We start from the raw sequence: 26,369 nt of genomic DNA on the forward strand, positions 1-26,369 counted from the left end.
TCCTAAGTTTTGATTTCCTCATTATTAACTAAAAAAGGAGAAATCATCATGAGCTTCATGATGGATTTAATATGCTATGATTTCATGATATCACCAGCTTTCACACTAAACCCCAGCTATAAGTACCCATTGATACACTCTAATCCTAGAGAGGACTCTGTTGATTGCCTTCTTAATAGCCATTTCTCCTTTCCACTTCACTAATATTCTCACTTTTTGTGGGTGTACAATTCTCTTTATCAAAAGTTTTTCTAGGGACATGGTACGCAATTCTGGACAATGAGATGTAAAGGGAAGTCTGCTGCATAGCTACTGGGGAAATTTTGCCTTCTGGAAAAAGAAGAGCACAAGATTCTTAACCCACTGAGCAAGGCCAGGGATCGAACCTGCAACCTCATGGTTCCTAGTCGGATTCATTTCCACTGTGCCACGACGGGAACTCCAAAAACAGACAAATCTTTAAGGACAAGTTAGAATACCTATTTACCTTTAAGAACCCCCAGTGATTAGCATGTGCAGAGTAGTAATACCTATGTAAATGTTTATTATTTTTCAGTGTCCTTCTTTCTGCATGTATTTTGTTCATCTATACCTTCTTTGTTGAGTCAAAACATTTCCATGATTTGTTTTCTCTTAAAGCATGAACTGCCAATGAGTAAGTGGAATTTGAAATTAAAAGTGCAGGGAGTTCCCATCATGGCTCAGTGGTTAACGAAACCGACTAGGAACCATGAGGTTGCAGGTTCGATTCCTGGCCTTGCTCCGTGGGTTAAGGATCCGGCGTTGCCATGAGCGGTGGTGTAGACTGCAGACAAGGCTCAGATCCCGTGTTGCTATGGCTCTGGTGTAGGCTGACAGCTACAGCTCCGAATCACCCCTAGCCTGGGAACCTCCATATGCCGCAGGAGCGGCCCAAGAAATGGCAAATAGACAAAAAAAAAAAAAAGAAAAAGAAAAGAAAAATTAAAAGTGCAATATGATTTACAAGAGCACCCAAAAATGAAATACTTAGGTATAAATCTAACAAAATAAGTACAGTGTCTATATGAGGAGAACTACAAAATTCTGATGGAAGAAACCAAAGAACTAAATAAGTGGAGAGAGATTCTATGTTCATGAATAAGAAGACTAAATATTGTCATGATGCCAATTCTTTCCAACTTGATATATAGCTTCAATGCAATCCGAGTAAAAATTCCAGGAAGTTATTTTGCAGACATTGGAAACTGATTCTAAAGTTTCTGTGGAGAGGCAAAGATAGTCAACAAAATATTGAAGAAGAAAAAGTTAGAGGACTGACACTGACTTCAAGACTTATTATGAAGAAGCTACAGTGATCAAGGCAGTTTGATAGTGATGAAAGAATCATCAAATAGATCAAAGGAACAAAATAGAAAGCCCAGAAATAGGTACATATAATGTAATCAACTGGTCTTTAACAGAGATGAAAAGGTATTGCAATGGAGCAGAAATAGTCTTTTCAACAAAGAGTTCTCGAAAAACTGGAAATCCATACACTCAGAAATTAATCTAGGAGTTCCTGTTGTGGCTCAGCAGGTTAATAACTTAGCATAGTATCTGAAAGGACGTGAGTTTGATCCCTTGGCCTCACTCAGTGGGTTAAGAGTTCTCATCATGAGGAAATGTTTTTTCTATTTCTTTAATTTTGTGTATATATGACATGATGAATATTTACTAAGTTTATTGTAGTGATCATTTCATGATGTATGAAAGTCAAATCATTATGCTGCACACCTTAAACTTATACAGTGCTGTATGTCAATTAAATCTTAATAAAACTGGAAGAAAAAAAACTGTAAGTAGTCTCAGAAAGGATAGATTACTTGTAACTAAACTCTCAAGTTAATTCCCTCTTTGTGAGCAAATATTTACACATGTAGACCAAATATATGGAAGGCTTGGTATAAATAAGAGAAGTTTTATGGCTTAAGGAAGGAAGACTTATTTGACTTATAAAAGACATGGCAAAATGAAGGCATAATAAAAGGAATTCTCAGTTGCAGATAACATCACTACATAGAGATTGGAATAAAAAGTGAAACCTTCTGAATCTCAAATAAATATCTGAGCAGAGTGAGGGTAATTTTAATAGTGGAGATCACTGCTGAGTTGAATGGGGATATCTCAGTAAAAGAGTTTCCCAGTTAGCCTAGATTCTCAATGGGGTGAGATGATCTCTTCTATGAATGTGGAAGAGGAGATAAGTGGGTGATCTTCATAAGTCCACACAAATCACATCAACCCCACTTGCTGTGAGGGAAAAACAACAGTAGAATATACTCATTCCATGTTGTGATATTGTGATTTATAAGAAATATATATTTGTTCTTCATTAGGTTTCCTACCTCACAGCTCCCCAAACCCTTGGCATTTCCTGAGTAATAAGAGGAATGGGAATATCTTTTGTTAAACTGTTGTCCTCAGTTCCTGAAAAAGCTTCAGAGCCAGCATGGTGAAATCCTGTTATTCATAATAAGCCTCTTTCTGCCACAATGGGGTTTATGTCAGTAAGATGACTTTGGGAAGGCACCCAAGGATGGTGGCCTGGTTGCCAGGGGAATCAGCCATTTGATTGGAGGGCTGAAACTTTCAGTCCCACTCCCCAAGGGGAGAAAGGCTGAAGACTGAATCAGTCTTCAGTGGCCAATGATTTAATCGATCATGCCAATATAATGAAGCTCTAGCAAATTGATCAAGTCAAGGAGGGGATCATGGGAACCTCCAATCTATAGCCAGTAATAGATCAGAAACACAGGTAACAACTTGACTTTGCAATTGACATTTGAATTGAAGGGTAGTCTTGTGGGACTGAACCCTTAACCTGTGGGATCTGATGCTGTCTCTGGGTAGATATTGTCAGAAATAAATAGTAAGTTACCTAGCTGGTGTCTGAGAATTGCTGCTATGGTGAAACACCCCACACACATTGGAACTTGGGTGACCAGTACCCTGACATGTATCTTAACTTCACAAACTAGGATTGCTTTATACCTGAAATTCAAAGATTTAGTTTTCTCTAGAACCCCACATGTCTTGAGTGCTTCCAGAAACACTGAATACTGGGTACATTTTCATCTGAGGCGCTACATCCTTGAGCATATTTGTAACATATCATTTCAAAATCAGTCTCCTCAAAATATCACTGGAATTTTTCAGCTAATATACAAAATTGAAACCGTGCCCTTTCTATGTTTTAAAATTTTTTTCCTTCTAGAAACCTATTAATATTTTTATATTTAAGATATAATGCATCTCAAAAGAAATGATTTTAACATCCTTATTTCTACTTGGTCTAATATCTATGAACTGAATATGTTTCTTGTAATGTGTAATCAACATCCATGGTTTTTAATAACACTTGAGAATTTCACTGTGTAACCAACATTAATTTTCTGTGTACTAAAAACAAAAATGCCTTTTGATTTGTAAAGAGCAATTTACTAGTTTTATAAGGCCTTTATATATGACAGTTTTTCAAAAAGGTGATAGTGAATCACTTAGCAGTGGGTATAGACTATGTCCTCAAAATATACTTATCCCTGCTTACTTCATCATCCTGTGAACCTAAATAATATTGAACCCAATTCCATTGAGATGAAATGTAGCTTTGTAGGGGGTTCCCATCGTGGCTCAGTGGTTGGCGAGTCCGACTAGGAACCATGAGGTTGTGGGTTCGATCCCTGGCCTTGCTCAGTGGGTTGGGGATCCGGCGTTGCTGTGAGCTGTGGTGTGGGTTGCAGATGTGGCTCGGATTCTGCGTTGCTGTGGCTGTGGAGTAGGCTGGCGGCTATAGCTCTGATTCGACTCCTAGCCTGGGAACCTCCATATGCCACGGGAGCGGCCCAAGAAATGGCAAAAAGACCAAAAAAAAAAAAAAAAATGTAGATTTGTATATATTAAGTAATTTATCCCTTCTCTTCTCCTTCTCTCTCATTTTCTCTCTGTTATCTCTATCTTTGGATCTCTTTTGAAAAAATATTTTATAGTCCTATCAGTTGTACATACCTCATAGTTTTATTGGGTATATATATATATATTTGCCTCCACTATTATCATCTCAGAGAAATATTAGAAACAACTATTTATCAATGAAGCTAATTTTCAGTTGTGGTTATATGATTAGTATTGTTTTGAAGTCACATATAGCATTTTAATGATTTTTTTTCAGTCTGAGGCACTCAGAATTCAAAGATAGCATACAATGACTTAACCATTCTTGTAAGAATCAAATTCTCACCTTTTGTTAGACAGTTTTTCCAAGCACTGTCATGATGGCCTCATTAAAAACTCTAATTTATCCTATTATAGTGGTTCATATCTGAAAGCAGACTTTTTTGGAGGTGGCTACTATGTGTCAGGCACTCTTTAAGGCTCTACAATTACAGATAAATATCTCTGTCATTAAGTTGTGAATAGACTAGTGAGGAAGGCAGATAAATAAAGAGTTGCACTACTTATGCATAAATTCTAAATGGCTGCATAGAAAGTCCCACTGGAGCAGAGTGCGGATATGCCTGACCTTACCTTGATGTCATTTACTAACACCATTATTATATATTATTATATTAATAACACCATTATTATCAGTGTTAGTTATTTATAGCTGCATAAAAAACTAACACAAATTTCACAGCTTAAGACAATGCACTTTTATTATCTCATAATTTCCTTGGATTGAGTCCAAACAAGACTTGGCTTAGTCATCTGCTTAAGGTCTCACATATTTTCACTCAAAGCATCAGCCAGACTTACCTCGTTTATACAGGATCATTTATATATGAAAAATAATATAGAATTTTAAATATATAAAATAAAGCTTAATTGTATACATAAAATTACACATATAGCGATGTCCTATGGTAAATGTAAATCTTGTTTAACTTCTCCTTTAAAGTAATATTTGACCTAACTGAATTCAGCTGTATAAAACTTTGTGGAAAAAACTGCAACGTGATCAGTGGTAATGAAATGCTTTTGAATCCCCTTGTTGTGTTAATTCATAATGTAGCCTTAGAAAAATGCTAATGTTAATTTATAGTAGCAAAGTAATTAAGTCAATTTTATTATTTGAATTAGACAATTTGAATATTAATATTTTATGTCAGTCAAAATATATATGCCCTTTGGCATGTAAATTTATTAAACATGACTTGATAACACATACTTTGTCTTAGTAGAAAAAATATTAGGAGAAAGCAACAATCATGAAATTATATGCTGTCAAATAGGAAACACGGCTCCCAATCTAATGGATTATATTAAATTACAAAACTTATGTGGGAAATGTATCTGCTCGTTTATGTACTCAATTATATTGGTAAGCAAATTGAAAAATGCAATAATGCCCTTAAATATGTAATCAAATCAATGTCTAAGCCCACGTAGCTGGCTCTTATTCTAATTAAATGTGCAATAACTTAGTTGCTTTTAAGAACCGCATGTTAAAACCTTTAAAGTTTTAGAGGTCTAAAAATAATTAGGCCTCTATTTGATGGCTTTATGTACAGCAGAAAATTTTCTACTTCACACTGCCATCAATGAAAGACCATTTGTTTCATTTTAGCTCTTCTATTTGAACTTTCAAATAAAATGAAGTAATTTATATAAAAACACTTTGAAAATAGAAACGGTTCTACAAAACTCCCACTGAGAATCATAGAAATTCTAAAATTAAGGGACAACCTATAAAAGCCCTGAAAATTCATGCTCTCAAATGCTAGAAATCCGAAGAGATGTCTGTGGACAGAGGCAGATTAAATGGAGAAACGTAGAGCAGAAAGAATCATGACCCAGTCCCTGAGGAAATGCATCTTTTGGGAAGAGGGGCGGACAGACCCCCACACAGAGCACACAGACACTGCACAGATCAAAGCCATGTATTGACACAACCCTGGATTCTGTCTTCATGGTGCTGCCTGTATGAACATCTGCTCTGGCTCTGTGTAGTCCTGGGTTCCTCCAAGGAGGAGACCACCTAGTGTTGATGAGCCTGTCTCTGTGGGAACTACAGGGGGATGAAGAATGAGCATCAGTTATTATATCTTTATAAGAGAGGCTAGGGATTCTTGAGCTTGGGCTGGGTTAAGAGAATTCCAGTTTGAGCCACTTGCTATGGCTTAACCATCCCTCTCCCACCACACCTTGGGCCTATATTTGATGTAAAACTAGATTTTTCTTTCCCCCTAGTCGATTTCTCTTCAAAACCTTTTCTTTTTTCAAATTTTGGTCAGAAACAATTCCATTCTGTTCTTTGCTCCATCAATTTGATTATTTTAATAAGTAGAATCATACAGTATTTGTCTTTTTGTGACTGGCTTCTTTCATTTGTCATAATATCCTCAAAGTTTATCCATAGTGTCTTATATTCCAACATTTTCTTCCCTTTTTAAGGTTTGATTCTTATTTTTAAGTTTTTCCTCTTAGTTAAGCAATAATATTCCATTGTATGGATATATAACATTTTCTTTGTCTATCAGTGGACATTAAACTTGTTTCCACATCTTGGCTACTATGACCAATGCTCCAGCAAACATGGGAGTGCAGGTATCTCTTTGAGATCTTGATTTTAATTCTTTTAGATACATACCCAGAAGTGAGATTGTGGGATCAGTGGTATTTTTATTTTTAATCTTTTTGAGGCATCTCCATTACTTTCTATAATGGCCATATCTCAAAAACCTTATACTAGATGAAAGAACAGTTGTTCATGTTTTACCACCTTGATGTTAATATTATGGACCCAGGTACTCTTGAAGGAAGCCATAGAATATGGGGAAAGACTACTGCAAATTTTTAAGTTTGCCATTTCAAGCTGAGGTCTCGATAAGTTTAGTTTATTATTGTATTCACTCCTCCCAACATAATTTAATGGATTAAATGGAGAAAGCAAATGAGTGAGAAGGAGCATGAACCTTGCACTCAAGGTTGTCACAATCAAGTGAAGATGGCAAACTTGTATAGTGCTTTCCTGTGCAGTAGATGCCCCCTCCATATGGATGAGAAAAGTTTGCTTAGCACATAACAGATTCACAAGGATAAGGAAAAATGTGTCTCTTGTTTCAGTGGCTGGAGCCTTGTGCTGGGGCAACCTTACCCTTAACAAGATGCCCCTTGTAAGGCATAATATTTGCAGGTGTACATGGTATCCCAGAACATGGTTACTCATTTCTGTAATCTAGTCAGCCAGAAAGACAGTTTCTGGAAAAGAGAGAAAAATGCATTTCTGTATGATGATAGAGATGGGGATAACTGATTAACAGAGATTTGATCAAGGAAGATGAGTAGAAGTTTGCTAATAATGAGACAGCAAGGAAGAGATCTGCTTGGGAGAAGACTAAAAAGAGCAGCTAGACATGAAATTTCATGGACACTTGAGTGACCAGTTCTAAGAATGGTTGTAAGAAGTGTCAATAAATTGGTTGCATGGATAAGACAAAATGAAATTGAGGCGACCAATAAATTTTAAGTCAAATAGTAGGTTTTGTTTTACTGAAAGCAGGAACTTAGTGGTTGGTATTGATCACCATCTGATCAAAATCTGATTTCATCTGTGTTTTAGAAAAGCTTTCTGGAGCCAATGTTGAGAGTACGTTAAAAGTTTGGAACCAGTGTTGCCGTGGCTATGTTGTAGGCCAGCAACTGCAGCTCCAATTTGACCCCCAGCCTAGGAACTTCCATATGCCACAGATGCAAGTGTAAAAAGGAAGAAAAATATTTAAATAAATAAATAAATAAAAGTTTGGAGACAGAAGTCAGAGTCAGTCATATGGGGTAAGAAACGCTGGTAATCTACTTCTACTGCCCTTTGATTTTTCTTTTGTGATTCTGGGAAGGGATACCCAAGGGCCACAACTTGATAACTAGCAGTAGAAACAAAAAAGGATGTGAGAAGCAACAGTGAAAAAAGAGGTGGCAATATTGCATTTGGAGGAAAGAATAAGAAGACAGGGGAACAAGTGGTGACTATAAAGATGAATCAGGATGTAAAGATTAATCTTCATGATGGTTTGGTTGATATTCACAATTGAAAGAAAGGGAATTTCAATTTACCTGCAGAGCAAATTGGTGGCATTTTTCAAAACAGAAACTCTTTTTTCCCCCCAAGAAATGTGGTAGTGGGAAGGAAAAGTATTAATTTTATTGCCACAGTGACTTCTGGAGTCTAAGCACAGTTTCCTGATATTTGCTAAGATAATGTCATACAACATGATACATTTTAATTAAGAAATAGCATTTGCATGTTTTTCCATTTGAGTATATTAATTTTCCTTCTCAAAATGTTTGTGGAATAATATCTGAGGCAGGCATTTAAGATTGTGCTACGATTGTGTTCAGATGCCTGAATTTTTCACTGCAGGCTTACAGATTTTTCTATGAGTCTTTCACCCTCATGGAGTTTCCAGCACATTTCTCTGAGTTAATTATTACTTATTATTCAATTAAAATTATTATCTTCAAAATAAGAGTAATTGTTCCACCCTGATCATGATATTATATAATGTTTTATAGTCAAGTAGTCATCTTGAATGATTAATGACCTCTTTCTATGGTGTGCAATTAAAAATTTTTCAGTTCAGCTCTCATTTGCCTATCTAGCCTTCAAACTCAGGTAATTTGTCCACATAACTCAAACAAATTACAAAACTTGACAGGATGTAGGCTCAAGGTAAGAGAATAAGTAGAATTTGAGATCTGTAAGACAATATCGATATCTATCTAGGACAGTATCTTTTTATAAGATTGAGGTTATTTGTATCTAGAGGGCATCCATGACATGTCCAAGGTTGCCCAAATAATTAGTTACAGAACTGGGATTAGACCTTTCCTGCCCATTCAGTTTTGTGTCCTTCCTTTCTGGCTCATTAATAGTTGGTTTTCTTGCAAAGTTACATGCAGCTGAGCTATTTGCGGAATACAATTACCTAGATACACAGAATGAACAAAATATTTCCTGAGTGTTTCTTAGTTTCTCCCAGGAAAATGTAATTATAATAACCATGTACAATGAAAATATGAAATTAAGAGCAGGAAGGAAATTGTACAGGTGGCTATAAGGACAGCTCACAATGACATGTGTCTGCTATATTTCAGAGAATTTCATTTCTCCTAGCCATGACCTCTAGACTTAGAAATTAAGGAAATAATTTTCCCAGCATCGTTGAGTTATAAGCAACATATAACCTTGAGTACATTTAAAGTGTAAAATGTGATGGTTTGATAAATTTATATATTGCAAAATGATTATTACATTAAGATTAGTTTATACTTCTATCACTTATCATACTTAAAATTTGTGTGTAAGTTGAAAACATTTAAGATTTATTCTCTTAGCAACTTTGAAATATACATTATTAAAATTTTTTATTGAAATATAGTTGATTTACACTACTGCATTAATTTCAGATATATGGCTTCAGATTCTTTTCCATTATAGGTATATTCCATTATAGGTTCCATTATATATCGAATGTGGTTGCCTATGCTGAACAGTAAATCCTTGTTTTTTATCTATTTTATATATAGTGTGTATCTGTTAATCCCATACTCCTAATGTACCCCTCCCTTTCCCCTTTGATAAATATAAATTCGTTTCTATGTGTGTGAGTCTTTTTATGTTTTGTAAATAAATTGTATTTTTTTCAGATTCCACATGTAAGTGATATCATATTCATCTGTGTCTTTCTGACTTCACTCAGTATGATAATCTTTGGGTCCACCCACGTTGCTGCAAATGGCATTATATTCTTTTTTATGGATGAGTAACATTCCATTGTATCTATATACCACATATTTATCCTTTCATCTGATGATGGACACTTAGGTTGCTTCCATATCTTGGCTTTTGTGAATAGTGCTGCTATGAACATTAGGTGCATACATATTTTTGATTTGGAGTTTTCATTTATTTTTTCAGATATATATGCCCAGAAGTAGGATTGCTGGGTCGTATGATAACTCTATTTTTAGTTTTTTACAGAACCTCCATACTGTTTTCCATAATGGCTGTACCAGTTTACATTGCCACCAACAGTGTAGCAGGGTTCCCTTTTTTCCACACCCTGTCCAGCATTTATTATTTGATGATGGCTATGATACCTCATTGTATTTTTGATTTCCATTTCTCTAAAAATTAGCGATATGGGGCATCTCTTCATGTACCTGTTGGCCATTTGTATGTCTTTAGAGAAATGTCTATTTAGGTCTCCTGCACATTTTTTGATAACCATATAGTATTTTTAACTATAGTCACCATACTGTACATTACATCCCCAGGACTTATTAGTCTTATAATTTACAACTGTCCTTCATTATATTTGCATTATCTTCTTAGATTTTATTTCAAGAAAAGTAGGGAAAAATAATTACATCAGACTATAGATTATAGTTTCCTGAATGACTTCTCTAACATAACCAAAACAAGAACTATTTTAAGTATATTATATAATAAATAAGAGAACATATTTAAAATAAACAAGTTAGATAATTTTCAAAGAAATGGTAATGCACCATCTGTGTAAGAAGTTAAATTGGATGGAGACAAATTTATTGATATCTTCATAAAAATTTGATAATCAGTGGCCAGGAAACAGTTTGTAATTTATACTGAAGAGAGATTTTGGCAAAAAACTGCTTTCTCCTATGTATACAGTTGTGGTTTGATACTCATTTGCATGAGGTAGACAAACTCCAGGTTTCATTCAGCTACGTACAAAAACACTGAAAATTATGATAATTTTGTAGTCACTGAATCATAAGAGTCTAATTTCTTGTGAATACTATATTGGAGAAAAACAACTGAATATTAAATTAAAATAAGGATATAAGGACAATTCAAATAAAAGTAAAAGAACAATTTCTTATTTTCTGAAAACTCTACTTTGTTCAGCTGATGGTTTTGTCTTCTATTCTAATTGGTATTGAAAATTTTCCATCGTTAGCGTTGATCACTCCTCTGTATTTATACTTTTTTTCTGCCTTTTCTAGGGCCGCTCTTGCGGCACATGGATGCTCCCAGGCTAGGGATCTAATCGGAGCTGTAGCTGCTGGCCTACACCAGAGCCACAGCAACATGGGATCCGAGCCGCATCTGCAACCTACACCACAGCTCACAGCAATGCCAGATCCTTAACCCACGGAGCAAGGCCAGGGATCAAACCTGCAACCTCATGGTTCCTAGTCAGATTTGTTAACCACTGAGCTATGACGGAAACTCCTGTTTTAATGGTTTTTCTTCCCTGCAAAATACATGCTATTTAGGAAATACTCTGTATTCAAATTAAATAAAAATACTATGTATTTCCTGGACTAACCGAAGACTATTTATTTATTTATTTTTATCTTTTTTAGGGCTGCAAGTACAGCATATGGAAGTTCCCAAGCTAGGGGTCAAATCAGAGCTGTACCTGCTGGCCTATGCCACCGCCAGAGCAATGTGGGATCTGAGCCACTTCTGTGACCTACATCATAGCTCACGGCAACACTGGATCCCTAACCCACTGAGCGAGGCCAGGGATTGAACCCAAGTTCTCATGGATACTAGTTATGTTTGTTACCACTGAGCCACAATGGGAACTCCAACAATTTTATATCTCATTGAAATTCTAGGAAACTTTATCCTTTGGCAACAGACCACTAAATGAATTATATTATATGCAGATATCAATTTGGGAAGAAGGTAAAGGAAGCTAGGAATGTGACCTTACAAACAACTTATTTATTTCTACATTGTTTTCCTATTTAATTTTAAATTGTCCCCATTTCACTTCTTATCTAAGATATTTATACTATTTTGGAGAATTTAAAAATAGATTGCCTACTTGAAGATATCTGTGTTATAATCTCTCAAGCATGCAGTTAATAATGTTTTAAGATTGTGGGACACTTCAAATGAGTTATAAGCCCTCTTCAAAGCTGGATTTGATACCCTGTTGATTATCTAATAGTAACTTGTATGCTGTCACAAGCCCATGTAGTTCTAAGATTCTCCCCTATAGGCCCAAACCTAAACTTTTTAGCCTTTGCTTTCATTGATCTTTCTAGTCTTGGTCCCTCTAAACCTTCTATGTCACAATCTGCATTTCACAAGATCCCTGGGCGATGTGTGTGCTCCTGAAAGTTTAGGAAGTCCTACTCTCAAAGAATGGTCCCACTTCATTTAAATGGTTCCCTTAAATGTCTGTTAAGTACCTGAAAAGGGTTAGGTTTCCAATTATGTAGCCTTTCATGTAGCCCTTACCACATCTTTACTATCATTCCACCTCTTAAGATGTAAAGGTTTTTTACAATTTATTATGGAAAATGGAAAATGTATGTAATTGTAGTGATAAAATAATAAGAAACCTTCCCTATATCATTTATCCAGCCTCAGTGTATGGCCAAACATTTTTCATGATTATTTTGAAGCAAATTCTAATCATATCACAATTTTATCCTTAAATAGTTCTATGTTCTAAAACAGATTCTCTTTTTCTGACACAGTCATGATGCCATTACTACTAAAAATATTTACGTTATTTAGTAATATCATCAAACACCCAGGCAGTGTTCATATTTCCCTAATTATCTCGTAACTGTGTTTGTGTTTTTGCTACCATTTCAAGTAACTTTGTTTCAATTAGCATCTAAATAAAATTCATCCATTGTGAGTTTATGTTAATAGATAATTGACTGTATCTCTCTGCAATAGTGTGATTTATAAGAAATAGACATTTGGTCATTCAAATGATTAAAATTTATTTCAATATATTTGGTCATCATCTACAGTTCATGGCTCACAGTTCTCAAAACACTTAGAATTTCCTAAACAAAAGAACAATGGGAGCATCTTTTGTTAAAATACTTGTTCTCTTGTCCTCAGTTCTGAAAAATAATGTGGGGGAGGAAAAATATTTTTCTAAGTTCTTTAGCTTGTCTAACAATTAAATTGACATAAAACAGACTAACGGAATAAAACAGTTTCATTCTGTATATACAAGGGCTCATAGAAATATGAGCTCAAAGAAGTGACAAAAGCAGGCCACTTTTATAACTTTTAAACAAACATTTTTTTGTGAAGAATTGACAAAGGGGTTTGAGTTGTTTGTATATTTTGGAGATTAATCCCTTGTCTGTCACTTCATTTGCACATATTTTTCTCCCATTCTGTGGGTTGTCCTTTTGTTTTGTTTATGGTTTCCATTGCTGTGCAAAAAACTTTTAAGTTTAATTAGGTCCCACTTGTTTATTTTTGTTTTTATTTTTATTACTCTAGGAGATGAATCTGAAAAGATATTGCTGCATTTTATGTCAGAGAGTGTTCTGCCTATCTTTTCCTCGAAGATTTTATACTACCCAGCCTTATATTTAGGTCTTTAATCCATATTGACTTTATTTTTGTTTATGGTGTTAGAGAGTGTTATAATTTCATTCTTTTACATGTAGCTGTCCAGCTTTCCCAGCAGCACTTATTGAAGAGGCTCTTTTCTCCGTTGTATATCCTTGCCTCTTTTGTCATAGATTAGGTTACTATAGGTGTGTGGGTTTATTTCTGGATTTTCTGTCCTGTTCCATTGATACATATTTCTGTTTTTGTGCCAGTACTATACTGTTCTGATGACTGTAGCTTTGTGGTGTAGTCTGAGGTCAGAAAGCCTGATTCCTCCAGTGCTATTTTTCTTTCTCAGTGTTGCTTTAGCTATTTAGGGTCTTTTGTGTTTATATACAAATTTTAAAACTTTTTTTTAATTTATTTTTTTTATTTTCAAAAATATGGAATGCTTCACGAATTTGCGTGTCATCCTTGCGCAGGAGCCATGCTAATCTTCTCTGTATTGTTCCAATTTTAGTATATGTGCTGCTGAAGCGAGCACCAAATTTTAAAACTTTTTGTTCTAGTTCTGTGAAAAATGCCATTGATAATTTGATAGGGATTGTGTTGAATCTGTAGATTGCCTCTGGTAGTACAGTCATTTTGACAATAGTAATTCTTTTATTTTTTTCATCAGCATCTTACATCTTTCAAAGTATAGGTCTTTTGTCTCTTTAGGTAGGTTTATCCCTAGGTATTTTATTCTTTTTGATGTGATGCTAAATGGTATGGTTTTCCTATTTTCTCTTGCTGTCTTTCATTGTTACTATATAGAAATGCAGTTGATTTCTATGTATTAATTTTGGTATCTTGAAACTTTACCAAATTTATTGATTAGCTCCAACAGTTTTCTGGTAGCATCTTTAGGATTTTCTTTTTTTTTCCTACTCGTTTTTAATTAAATTATAGTTGATTTACACTGTTTCTTCAATCTCTGCTGTACAGCAGAGTGACCCAATCACACATAGTTACCTTTGCTGTACAGTAAGATTGCATTGAACATCCATTCCAAATGTAACAGTTTGCATCCACCAACCCCAGACACCCAGTCCATCACCTTCCCTCCCACCTCCACCCTGGCAACCACAAGTCTGTTCTCCATGTCCATGATCTGTTTTGTAGATAGGATCATCTGTGTCATATTTTATATTTCACATATAAATGATATTATATGTATTTATCTTTCCCTTTCTAACTTAACTTCACTTAGTATGAGAATCTCTAGGTCCTTCCATGTTGCTGCAAATGGCATTATTTTGTTCATTTTCATGGCTGAGTAGAATTCCATTGTATATATGTACCACATCTTCTTCATCCATCTGTCAACGGACATTTAGGTTTTTTCCATGTTTTGGCTATTGTGAATTGTGCTGCAGTGAACATAGAGGTGTGTGTATCTTTTTCAATGAATATTTTGTCCAGATATATGCCTAGGAGTGGGATTGATGGACAATATGGTAGTTCTATATTTAGTTTTCTGAGAAAATTCCATACTCTTTTCCATAGTGGTTGTAACAATTTACATTCCCACCAACAATGAAGGAGCGTACATTTTTCTACATATCCTCTCTAGCATTTGTTATTTGTTGACTTGTTAATGATGGCCATTCTGACCGGTGTGAGGTGGTACCTCATTGTAGTTTTGATTTGCATTTCTCTAATAATTAGTGATGTTCAGCATTATTTCATGTGCCTCTTGGCTATCTATATGTCTTCTTCAGAGAAATGTCTATTTAGGTCTTATGCCCCTTTTTTGAGTTGTTTGGCTTTTTTGTTGTTGAGTTGTATGAGTTATTTATATATTTTGGAGATTAAGACCCTTGTCTGTTCCCCCTTTTGCAGATATTTTTCTCCCATTCCGAGTCCTTGTGATTGGTCTATTCATATTTCCAATTTCTTCCTGATTCAGTTTTGGTAGGTTGTACCTTTGTAAGAATCTGTCCATTTCTTCTAGGTTGTCCATTTTATTGGCATATAGTAGCTCATAGTAGTCTTTTATGATCCTTTGTATTTCTGTGAAGACAGTTGTAATTTCTCCTTTTTCATTTGTAATTTTATTAAATTGAGCCCTCTCCCTTTTTGTCTTGATGAGTGTGGCTAAAGGTTTATCAATTTTGTTGATCTTTTCAAAGAACCAAATTTTGGTTTCATCGATCTTTATTGTTTTATTCATCTTTATCTTATTTATTTCTGCTCTGATCTTTATGATTTCTTTCCTTCTGCTAATTTTGGGCTTTTTTTTTCCTTCTCTAGTTGTTTTAGGTGTAAGGTTAGATTGTTTATTTGAGCTTTTTCTTGTTTCCTGAGATAAGATTGTTTTGCTATGAACTTCCCTCTCAGAACTGCTTTTGCTGTGTCCCATAGGTTTTAGATTGCTGTATATTCCTTGTCATTTGTCTCTAAGTATCTTTGATTTCCCCATGATTTCTTCAGTGATCCATTGGTTGTTCAGTAGCATGTTGCTTATCTTCTAGGAGTTTTTGTTTTTTGCTTTTTTTTTTTTTCTTATAGTTGATTTCTAGTCTCATAGCATTGTAGTTGGAGAAAATTCTTGAAATAATTTCAACTTTTTAAAATTTACCTAGACTTGATGTTTTGCTCAAGATGTGTTCTGTCCTGGAGAATGTTCTGTATGCACTCAAAAAGAATGTATACTCTGCTGCTTTGGGATGGAATGTTCTATAAATATCAGTTAAATCTATCTGGTCTGTGGTATCATTTAAGACCTGTTTTTCACTGTTGATTTTCTCTCTGGTTAATCTGTCTATTGATGTAAGTGAGGTGTCAAAGTTCCCCACTATTATCGTGTTGCTGTTGATTTCTCCTTTTATGGCTGTCAGCAGTTGCCTTATATACTGAGGTACTCCTATATTAGGTGCATAAATATTTACAAGTGTTATATCATCTTCTTGGGTAGATCCCTTTGATCATTATGTAATGTCCTTCCTTGTCTCTTGTGACTTTATTTTAAAGTCTTTTTTGGCTGATATGAGTATTGCTACTCCTGCTTTTCTTTAATTTCCATTCACATGTAATATCTTCTTCCATCCCCTCACTTTCAGTCTGTATGTTTCCTTAGGTCTCTTGTAAACATCGGTTATATGGATCATGTTTTTATATCCATCCAGCCAGTCTATTGTCTTTTGCTTGGAGAATTTAATCCACTTACATTCAGTGTAATCATGGATAAGTATGTGTTAATTGCCATTTTGTTCATTGTTTTGGATGGTTACTTTGGATCTTTTTTGATTCCCTTCTACTTTTGTTTTCTTCTCTGTGATTTGCTGACTATCTTTAGTGTTATATTTGGGTTGCTTTTTCTTTTTTTATATGTGTGTCCATTATAGTTTTTGGGTTTGTTGTTCCCATTGTACTTGGGTATAGCTATCTATATGTATACAGAATTGTTTGGGGTGTGGTTCTCTTATTTTCAGATGAATTTTCAATGTTCTGCATTTGTCCCCTCCTCTCTTATGCTTGCTAGTTCTGATATATTTGTCAGTAGGTGATTTTCTACTTCTATATTATCTTTCTCTTTACCAGTAAGTTGTCCCATTTGAAGTTTTCTTGTTTCTAATTGTGGCTCTTTTTTATTTTTATTTTTTTGCCTAGAGAAGTTTCTATTTTTTTCTTTTTCTTCTTTTTTTTTTTTGCTTTTTAGGGCTGCACTCACAGCAAATGGAGGTTCCCAGGCTAGGGGTCTAATCCAAGCTACAGCTGCCAGCCTACACCACAGCCCCATCAACATCAGGTCATCAGATCTGAGCTGCTTCTGCGACCTACACCACAGCTCACAGCAACGCCAGATCCTTAACCCACTGAGCAAGGCCAGGGATCAAACTTGGAACCTCATGGTTCCTAGTTGGATTCGTTTCTGCTGCACCATGATGGGAATTCCAAGAAATTTCTTTAGTAGTTGTTGTAGAGCTTGTTTGGAGGTCCTGAATTCTCTTAGCTTTTGTTTATCTGAAAAGCTTTTGATTTCTCCATCAAATCTGCCTGAGAACCTTGCTCTGGGTATAGTATGCATGGTTCTAGATTCCTCTCCTTCATCATCTTAAATATATCTGACCACTCCCTTCCAGCTTTCAGAGTTTCTGCTGAAAGATCAGCTGTTATCCTTATGGGTGTTCCCTAGCATGTTATTTATTGCTTTTCCCTTATGGCTTTTAATATTTTTTCTTCATATTTCATTTTTGTCAGTTTTGTTAGTATGTGTATCACTGTGTTTCTCTTTGGGTTTATCCTGTGTGGAATTCTCTGTGCTTCCTCAACTTGAGTGAGTGTTTCCTTCCCCACATTAGGGAAGATTTCAGCTATAATCTCTTCAAATATTTTCTGTGACCCTTTCTTTCTCTCTTCTCTTTTTGGAACCACTATGATGTGAATGTTGGTATGTTTAATGTTGCCCCAGAGATCTCTTAGACTCTCTTCAGTTCATTTCATTCTTTTTTATTTCTTTTTTTTTTCCCTGTGGCAGCGAATTCCACCTCTCTGTCTTCCTCCTCACTTATTTGTTCTTCTGCCTCCATTATCCTGCTGTTGATTTCCTCTAATGTATTTTTCATCTCAGGTATTGTGCTATATATCTTAGTTTACTTGTTCTTTAGGTCTTCTCTTTGTAAAACATTTGTTGTAACTTCTCTGGGCCTTTGTTTTTTTCCCCCAAGATCTTGGATCATATTTGCTGTCATCACTCTGAATTCTTTTTCAGGTAGATTACCTGTCTCCTCTTCATTTAGCTGTTTTTGTATGTTTTTGTCTTGTTCCTTTGTATGAAAGCTATTACTTTGTCATCTCATAATGTCTAATTTTCTATGTTAATTGTCCCCTTGACAGTAGGTATGTAGGTACGGCAGCTGGTGCCTAGTCTTGGAGTTCTCAGGGGTGGTAGCAGCTAATGTGTACACCGGGCACATGATGGGTACAGTGGTATGATGCTACTTTCTCTGGAACCAGGTGGCTGCTAAGAATGGTGTCTGTGCAAGAGTTAGCAGTGGTTCACTGATAACAGGGTTGCTTTTATGGCAGGGTGGCAGCACTGAGTCCTGTGACACCTACTGCTTCCAGGTAGCTTTCAAGATGAGTTCGTTCAGTTGGCAACATCAGAAGCTGCTCCTGCAGTCATTCCCTTTGTCAGGGAGGCTCTTGGGAATGCTCCCTATAGCTGTGGCGGCAGGTCCCTTTCTGTAGTCAATCCCTTTGTTTGGCTGGTCTAGGGAGCCTTCTCTCTAGCCCCAAGGATGGTGGCTGCTCCCTATTTGTTGCTGACAAGCTCTCCCTGTAACTATAGAAACTGCACCCTTCCAATGGTCCCTTCCCCCTACTGAGCCAGTGGCAGAGTGCTCCCTGTGTCCACTTTGAAGTAGTGTGCTCCTGTGGACCCCTTTCAGCTCCTTTGGCTAGCCATGCAACTACACTGCTTCTGTGCTCCCCTGATTAGTTGTTGGCAGGGATCATGAAACTTGTGCTCTTCTAGAGATCACTGCACCAACCCACCAGGCCATGTGTGGCTCCTGGGCAGTGTGTGCTGTTTGCAAATTCATTTTGCCCCTTCACTGGGCCTTTTGTAGCTTTCTACCCATCCACCAGGCCTTTGGCAACTCCCAGAATCCTTTGTGCTGTTTTGAAATTTACTTTCTACCCTCTAGGCAGATTGCAGCTCTCTGCCCACCCCCCAGGCCTTTTGCAACTCCCAGAACTTAGGCTGTTTCTAAAATAATATTTTTTATTATGGCTGATTTACAATGTTCTATCAATTTCTGATCTACAGTAATATATTCCAGGATATATTTATATTCTTTTACTCACACTATCCTCCATCATGTTCCATTACAAGTGACTAGATTTAGTTTCCTGTGCTGTATAGCAGGATCTCATTGCATCTCCACTCCAAATGCGGTAGTTTGCGTCTACTAACCCCTAACTCCCAGAGGAAATAATTTTGCCAATTCAATGGGCTTTTCATGACTCTCTGCCCACCCAGAAGTTCCCTTGCAACTCCAAGGATCATTTTCACTGTTTCTGAAACAATTTCTCTGGCTCCTAGGTAAATCAAGGTTCTCTGCCTGTCCAGGAGTCCCGTTGCAGACTCCTGGATCATATGCACTATTTCCAAGTTCACCTTCTGCTCCCTAGACAAATCACCACTTTCTGCCTGCCCATGAGGCCCCTCGTGATTCCCAGGATCATGTGCACTGTTTCCAAAATGACTTTCTCTGCCCCCTATGTAAATTGAGACTTTATGCCCTCCCATGAGGACTCTTGTGGACTCCTGGACCATCCATGCTGTTTCCAAGTTCACCTTTCACCCCCTACACAAATTGCATCTCTCTGCCCAGCCAGGAAGCTGTTTGCAACTCTCATGCTTGCTCCAAAATAATTTTGTCTGCCCCCTAGGCAGATTGAGGCTTTCTGTCCACACAGGAGGCCCCTTGTGGACTCCCAAACAATCCACGCTGTTTCCAAATTCACCTTCCACCCCCTAGACAAATTATAGCTTTCCATCCATCCAAGAGGCACCTTGCAACTCCCAGGATTGTTTCTGAAATAACTTTCTATGCCCCCCCTAGGCAGATCATAGCTTTCTGCTTGCCCAGGAGTAGGACTTTCTATGAATGGTATCATGTCATCTGTAGTTACTGTTTTTTTCTCTTTTTTTTTTTCCTTAATGATTTGGCTTCCTTTTATTTTTTTCTTCTCTGGCCATGGCTAGCACTTGCAAAACTATGTTGAATAAGTGGTGAGGGTGGACATCCTTGTCTTAGCAGGAATTCTTTCAGCTTTTCACCATTCAGATTTATGTTACCTGTGGGTTTGTCATATATGGCCTTTATTATGTTGAGTTAGGTTCCCTCTATACCCACTTTCTGGAGGTTTGTATACATGTAAGGATAACCTGACCCCCTTGCTGTACAGTGGGAAAATAAAAAAAAAAAAAAAAAGAAATGGGTGTTGGATATTGTCAAAGCTTTTTCTGCATCTATTGAGATGATCATATGGCTTTTATTCTTCAGTATGTTAATGTAGTTAACATTAATTTGCAAATATTGAAGAATCCTTGCACCCCTGGAATAAAACCCACTTGATCATGGTGTATGATCATTTTAATGTATCACTGGATTCAGTTTGCTACTATTTTGTCAAGGATTATTGCATTTTTGTTCATCAGTGATACTGGCCTATAATTTTCTCCTTTTTTTGTGGTATTTTTGTCTGGTTTTGCTATCAGGATGATAATGGTTTCATAGAATGTGTTTGGCAGTGTTCCTTGCTCTACAATTTTTTTTGGAAAAGTTTTGAAAGGAGAGGTGTTAACTCTGAATATTTGATAGAATTCACCTGTGAAACCATCTGGTCCTGGGCTTTTGTTTTGTCAAAATTTTTAAATCACAGTTTGAATTTCAGTATTTATGATTGGTTTGTTCAGTTTTTCTTCTTGGTTTAATCTTGGAAGATTGTACCTTTCTAAGAATTTATCCATTTCTTCTAGGTTGTTGATTTTATTGATATATAGTTGCATGTATTAATCTCTTATTATCCTTTGTACTTCTGTGACGTCTATTATAATTTGTAATTTTTCCTTTATCATTTCTAATTTTATTGATTTGAGCCATCTCTCTTTTTTTCTTGATGGGTCTGGCTAAGGATTTATCAATTTTGATATTTTCAAAGAACCAGCTTTTAGTTTCATAGATTTTTTCTTTTGTTTTCTTCATCTCTATTTCATTTATTTCTTCTCTGAACTTTATTTTTTCCTTCTGTTAACTTTGGGTTTTGTTTGTTCTTTATCTAGTTGCTTTAGGTGTAAGGTTAGGTTGTTTATTTGAACTTTTTCTTGTTTCCTGAGGTAGACTTGTATTGATAGAAACTTCCATCTTAGAATGGCTTTTGCTGCATCCCATAGGTTTTTGAATCATTGTGTCTTTGTTGTCATTTGTCTCTTTTTTTTTATTTCTTTGATTTCTTCAGTGATCCATTGGTCATTTAGTAGCATACTGTTTAGTCTCCACATGTTTGTGGGTTTTTTTCAGGTTTTTTCCATGTTGATTTCTAATCTTATAGTGCTATGTTCAGAAAACATGCTTGATGTGATGTAAATTTTCCTAAATTTACTGAGGCTTGATTCATGGCCCAAAATGTGATCTGTCCTAGAGAACATACACTTAAGAAGAATGTATATTCTGCTGCTGTTGGATAGAATGATTTATAACTATCTATTAAGTCCATCTGGTCTAATGCATCATTTAAGACCTGTGTTTCTTTGTCGATTTTCTGTCTATATGATCTATCCATTTTTGTAGGTTGGGTATTCAAGTCCCCCACTATTATTGTGTTATTGTCAATCTCCTTTTATGACTATTAGCAGTTGCCGTATATATTAAGGTATGTTGGGTGCATATATATTTACAATTGTTATCTTCTTGGATTGATCCTTTGATGATTATGTAATGTCCTTCTTTGTCTCTTGTTAGCATTTTTATTTCATTTTGAAGTCTATTTTTTCTGATATGAGTATTGCTATTTCATCTTTCTTTTGATTTCTGTTTGCATAGAGTATCTTCTTGTTTCCTCTCACTTTCAGTTTTTATATGTCCTTAGAAGTGAAATGGGTCTTTTGTAGACAACGTATATATGGGTCTTGTTTTTGTATCCATTCAGCCAGTCTACTGTCTTTTGGGTGAAGCATTTAATCCATTTACATTTAAGGTAATTATTGATATGTATGTTCTTATTGTCATTTTGTTAATTGTTTTGGATTATTTTTGTTATTTTTTTCTTCCTTCTCTTCTTCTCTTCTCTTGTGGTTTGATGACTGTCCTTAGTGTTGTGTTTTGATGCCTTTTTCTTATTTATGTGTGTATCTCTTGTTGAATTTTGGATTGTGGTTTACCTGAAATTTTGATATAGGTGTATATATATATATATATATATATATATATATATATATATATATGATTGTTTTATGTTGCTGGTCTCTTAACTGAAAATGCATCTTCATTATCCTGTGTTTGTATCCTTCTCTGCTGCTGGTTTTGATATCATATTTGTATGTGGATACCTACCTTTACTACATGTATGCCTTTACCAGTGAGCCTTCTCATTTGTAATTTTCTTGTTGCTGATTTTGACCTTTTCTGTTCCACCTCGAGAAGTTCTTTTAGTATCTGTTGTAAAGCTGATTTAGTGGTACTGCATTATCTTACCTTTTGCCTGTCTGTAAATCTTTTGATTTCTCCTTCAAGTCTGAAAGAGAGCCTTGCTGAGTTAAATATTCTTGGTTGGAGGTTTTTTCCTTAATTCACTTTAAGGATATGATGCCACTTCCTTCTGGCCTGCAGAATTTCTCCTGAAAAATCAGCTAATAACTTTATAGGGGTTTCCTTGTATGTTATTTGTTGATTTTCCCTAGCTGCTTTCACGATTTTCTCTTTGTCTTTAGTTTTGGTCAGTTTGATCAATGTGTCTCAGTGCATTTCTCCTTGGGTTTTATTCTATATGGTATTTGTTGTGCTTCCTGGATTTGAGTGAGTGATCCCTTCATCATGTTAGGGAATTTTTTAGCTATTTTCTGTTAAAATATTTTCTCTAGTCCTTTCTCTCTCTCTCTCTTCTATCACCCCTATAATGCCATTGTTGGTGCATTTATGGTTGTCCTAAATTGATCTGAGATTCCCCTCATTTATTTTCATTCTTTTTTTCTTTATTCTGTTTTGCATCAGTGATTTCCACCAGTCTGTCTTCCACCTTACTTTTTCTGCCACCCGTATTCTACTGGTGGTTCCTCATAGTAAATTTTTCATTTCTGTTATTATATTTTGCATCTCTGCTTGTTTAATCTTTTTTTTTATAACTTTAATTTTTTTATTTTTATTTTTTATTCTTTTTTTTTGTCTTTCTTGGGCCGCTCCCGCGGCATATGGAGGTTCCCAGGCTAGGGGTTGAATCGGAGCTGTAGCCACAGGCCTATGCCAGAGCCACAGCAATGCAGGATCCGAGCCCATCTGCAACCTACACCACAGCTCACGGCAACGCCGGATCGATAACCCACTGAGCAAGGGCAGGGACCGAACCCGCAACCTCATGGTTCCTAGTCGGATTCGTTAACCACTGCGCCACGACGGGAACTCCTGCTTGTTTAATCTTTAAGTCTTCTGTTTCTTTGTTCAATTTTTCTTGTAATTTATCAGTCTTTGCCTCCAGTAGTTTTCTTAGATCTTGGATCATCTTTACTATCATTGCACTAAAGTCTTTTTTTATGGAGGTTGCTTATCTCTAGTTTACTTAGCTGTTTTTCTGTGGCTTTGTCGTGTTCCTTCGTTTGGCTCATATTTCTCTGCCTTTTCATTTTGCATAGCTTTTTGTGTGGTCTTCTTTTAGCAGGCTACAGGGTTGCAGCCTCTGTTGCCTCTGGTGTCTGCCCTCTTGTGGGTGAAATTGATATAGGGTCTTTTGGAAAGCTTCCTGATGGGAGGGTCTAGTGTCTGCCCCCTAGTAGGTGGAGCTGAGTCTTGTCCCTCTGGTGGGTGGGGCTTTGTATCTGGTGTGATTAGAGCCAGCTGTGTGCCTAGGAGACTTTAGGCAGCCTATTCCAGTATGTGATTAGATTTTGGAAAGCATCCTTGTAACTTTATTATACCAGTATGCATGTAATTGAGCAATATTTTACCAATTTTAAAACGTATCAATTATGGTGCTCTTTTAAAATTTTAGTTTTTAGTCAAGATTTGTATCAAAATTTGGTTTTTAAAATATTTACTCAGCAAAATTTTCCATTTCTCAAATTATTAAGAAAACCACTATACTCTATTACCTAGAATTGCATATTCCCAGGCTGTGGGTCAAATCGGAGCTGTATCTGCTGGCCTAAGCCACAGCCACAGCAATGCTGCATCCAAGCTGTGTCTGTGACCTATGCTGCAGCTCATAGCAATGCATAATCCTTAATCCACTGAGCAAGGCCAGGGATAGAACCTGCATCCTCATGGATGCTAGTCCAATTCGTTTCCACTGAGCCATGAAGAGAACTCCATAACCAACCTTTAGTTAGGATTTTCTCCACCCTACAGGCCCCTGAACTTTAGTTTGACATCAAGTTTGCCCTCAAGTTTAATCACTAAGATGCAGAACAGCACACACACACCCCCGTCCCGCTTATCATATCATCTCAAGAACTAGCTGATCAGTGAAAAACTACCATCCCTGATCATGCTCTTTGGTCACTCCCACTCATTCCCCCATTTTCTCTTCAAAAGTCCCTGCTAGCCCTGCTTACCCCTCTCTGTAAAAGAAAAACATTTTAAGTTTGATTTTGAGACGTGGTCAGATCCTAAGTTTGGAACATTCTCCCTATTTCAATATCATTTTTGAATAAATTCTCTACTTATCCAAGTCCAGATTTGCTTTTATTTTACATTTGTTAGTGTCTCTGATTTGGTATATTAACATTTATTTCTACTCCCCCTGCCTTCTAATGCCTAGTAAAAGCCTAATAGTCACTAAGGTTTTTAAATGTGTTGATGATGTTTTTTTGAGAAAACTGTTTGACTGGAATGCATATATTTGATATTATCAATAAAATATGTTGGGGTTCCCATCGTGGCTCAGGGGTTAACAAATCCACCTAGGAACCATGAGATTGCAGGTTCAATCCCTGGCCTCGCTCAGTGGGTTAAGGATCTGGTGTTGCCATGAGCTGTGTTGTAGGTCACAGATGCAGCTCAGATTCCATGTTGCTGTGTCTCTGGTGTAGGCCAGCGGCTATAGCTCCAATTGGACACCTAGCCTGGGAACCTCCATATGCCACAGGTGTGGCCCTAGAAAAGGCAAAAAGACAAAAAAATAAAAAATAAAATAAAATAAAAAAGTATCTCTTCTCTAATTCTTCATGACTCTATAAATTAGAACTACTAGAAACAGGTTATCCATTTATTTTATCCTATCCAATAAAGATCATAGCTGCACTTTTATCTTTCACTTCCCCTAAGTCCATCCTGGATAACAATGACAAATACAAAAATGTTCACTGAAGTCACCAGTGTTTTTGCTTCCTCTAGTGTTTAATAAGGAAGACCTAGTTCTGTATTTGGAATCTGACCTACTTCAAAGTCTGTGTATGGAGCTCAAATTGTTGTTGACTAATGAAGCCAAGGAAAAGGCTATGGCTTTTGTAGCACAGCAAAATATGTCAGATATGAAGTATGAACAAAGATGGATGACAGGAATTGTGGAGGACAGTTGCATCCTAGTGGTCATTGCCCTTCTGAATCTGTCCAAGATCCTGATGGGAATGAAAAATAGATGATGCACTTAAATTACTCAGGGAGAATGTGTACGCAGCTGTCATTACTTAATCAGCACCAGTATTTTTGATAGAAAATATTGGGTTTACATTGAAGTCTTTTTTCCCCCAGAAGTTTCAGTTATTTTTTTTAATCTCACTAAAATATTTGAAACAAGTTGTTCTACTAGGTACTTTTAGGAATTACAGTATAGTTGTTATTTCACGGTAGTTCTCAGTTTTGGCTGCACATTTGAATGCCTTGAGGAGCTAATACCAGGGCCCAGGCCCCACTCCAGGACAATTCAGTACCAGTCTCTGGAAGGGGGTGGGTGAGGACATGTTCTGGAAGTTGCCCAGGATGTCCTGTGGTGCATCCAGAGAGGATCGTTTCCGGGGTCAGATTACCTGGCTGAGAATCCAGACTCTTAACACTGTCCAGCTGTGTGACTGTGAGCTGGTAACTTACAACTCCTCACACTTTGGTTTTTACATTTGTAATAAGGAGATAATGGCCATTAATGAAACCCAAGTGAGAGAATTATGTAAAATGCTTAGCCTAGTACCTGGTATATGAAAAGTACTCTCTAGATGTAGATGTTGTCATTGTTATTATTAATATTACTGTAGACTCTATTATTACAGCTTGAACTCATCTTGTCATTGAAATAAGGTGCAGTTAAGTCTCCACAGAGCCACCAGAGCGATTCTTCTAAAATGTGA

General features: G+C 36.3%; 1 protein-coding gene and 1 non-coding gene across 2 annotated transcripts in view; one reads left to right on the forward strand and one right to left on the reverse strand.

The window, feature by feature from the left end:
- The window catches only part of LOC100623332 (melanoma-associated antigen B16-like), a 742,359-nt gene that overhangs the window by 685,446 nt on the left and 30,544 nt on the right, over positions 1 to 26,369 (forward strand).
- Positions 13,762 to 13,868, reverse strand: LOC146394536 (U6 spliceosomal RNA). The gene has a single exon (XR_014835919.1). It is a non-coding gene; the product is annotated as a U6 spliceosomal RNA (small nuclear RNA).

This window comes from Sus scrofa, chromosome X (genome assembly GCF_054392235.1).
Source record: "Sus scrofa isolate SSC_HxYL_T2T_F1_AM1 chromosome X, Sscrofa_HxYL_maternal_Yorkshire_Landrace_v2.0, whole genome shotgun sequence".
Lineage (NCBI taxonomy): Eukaryota > Metazoa > Chordata > Mammalia > Artiodactyla > Suidae > Sus > Sus scrofa.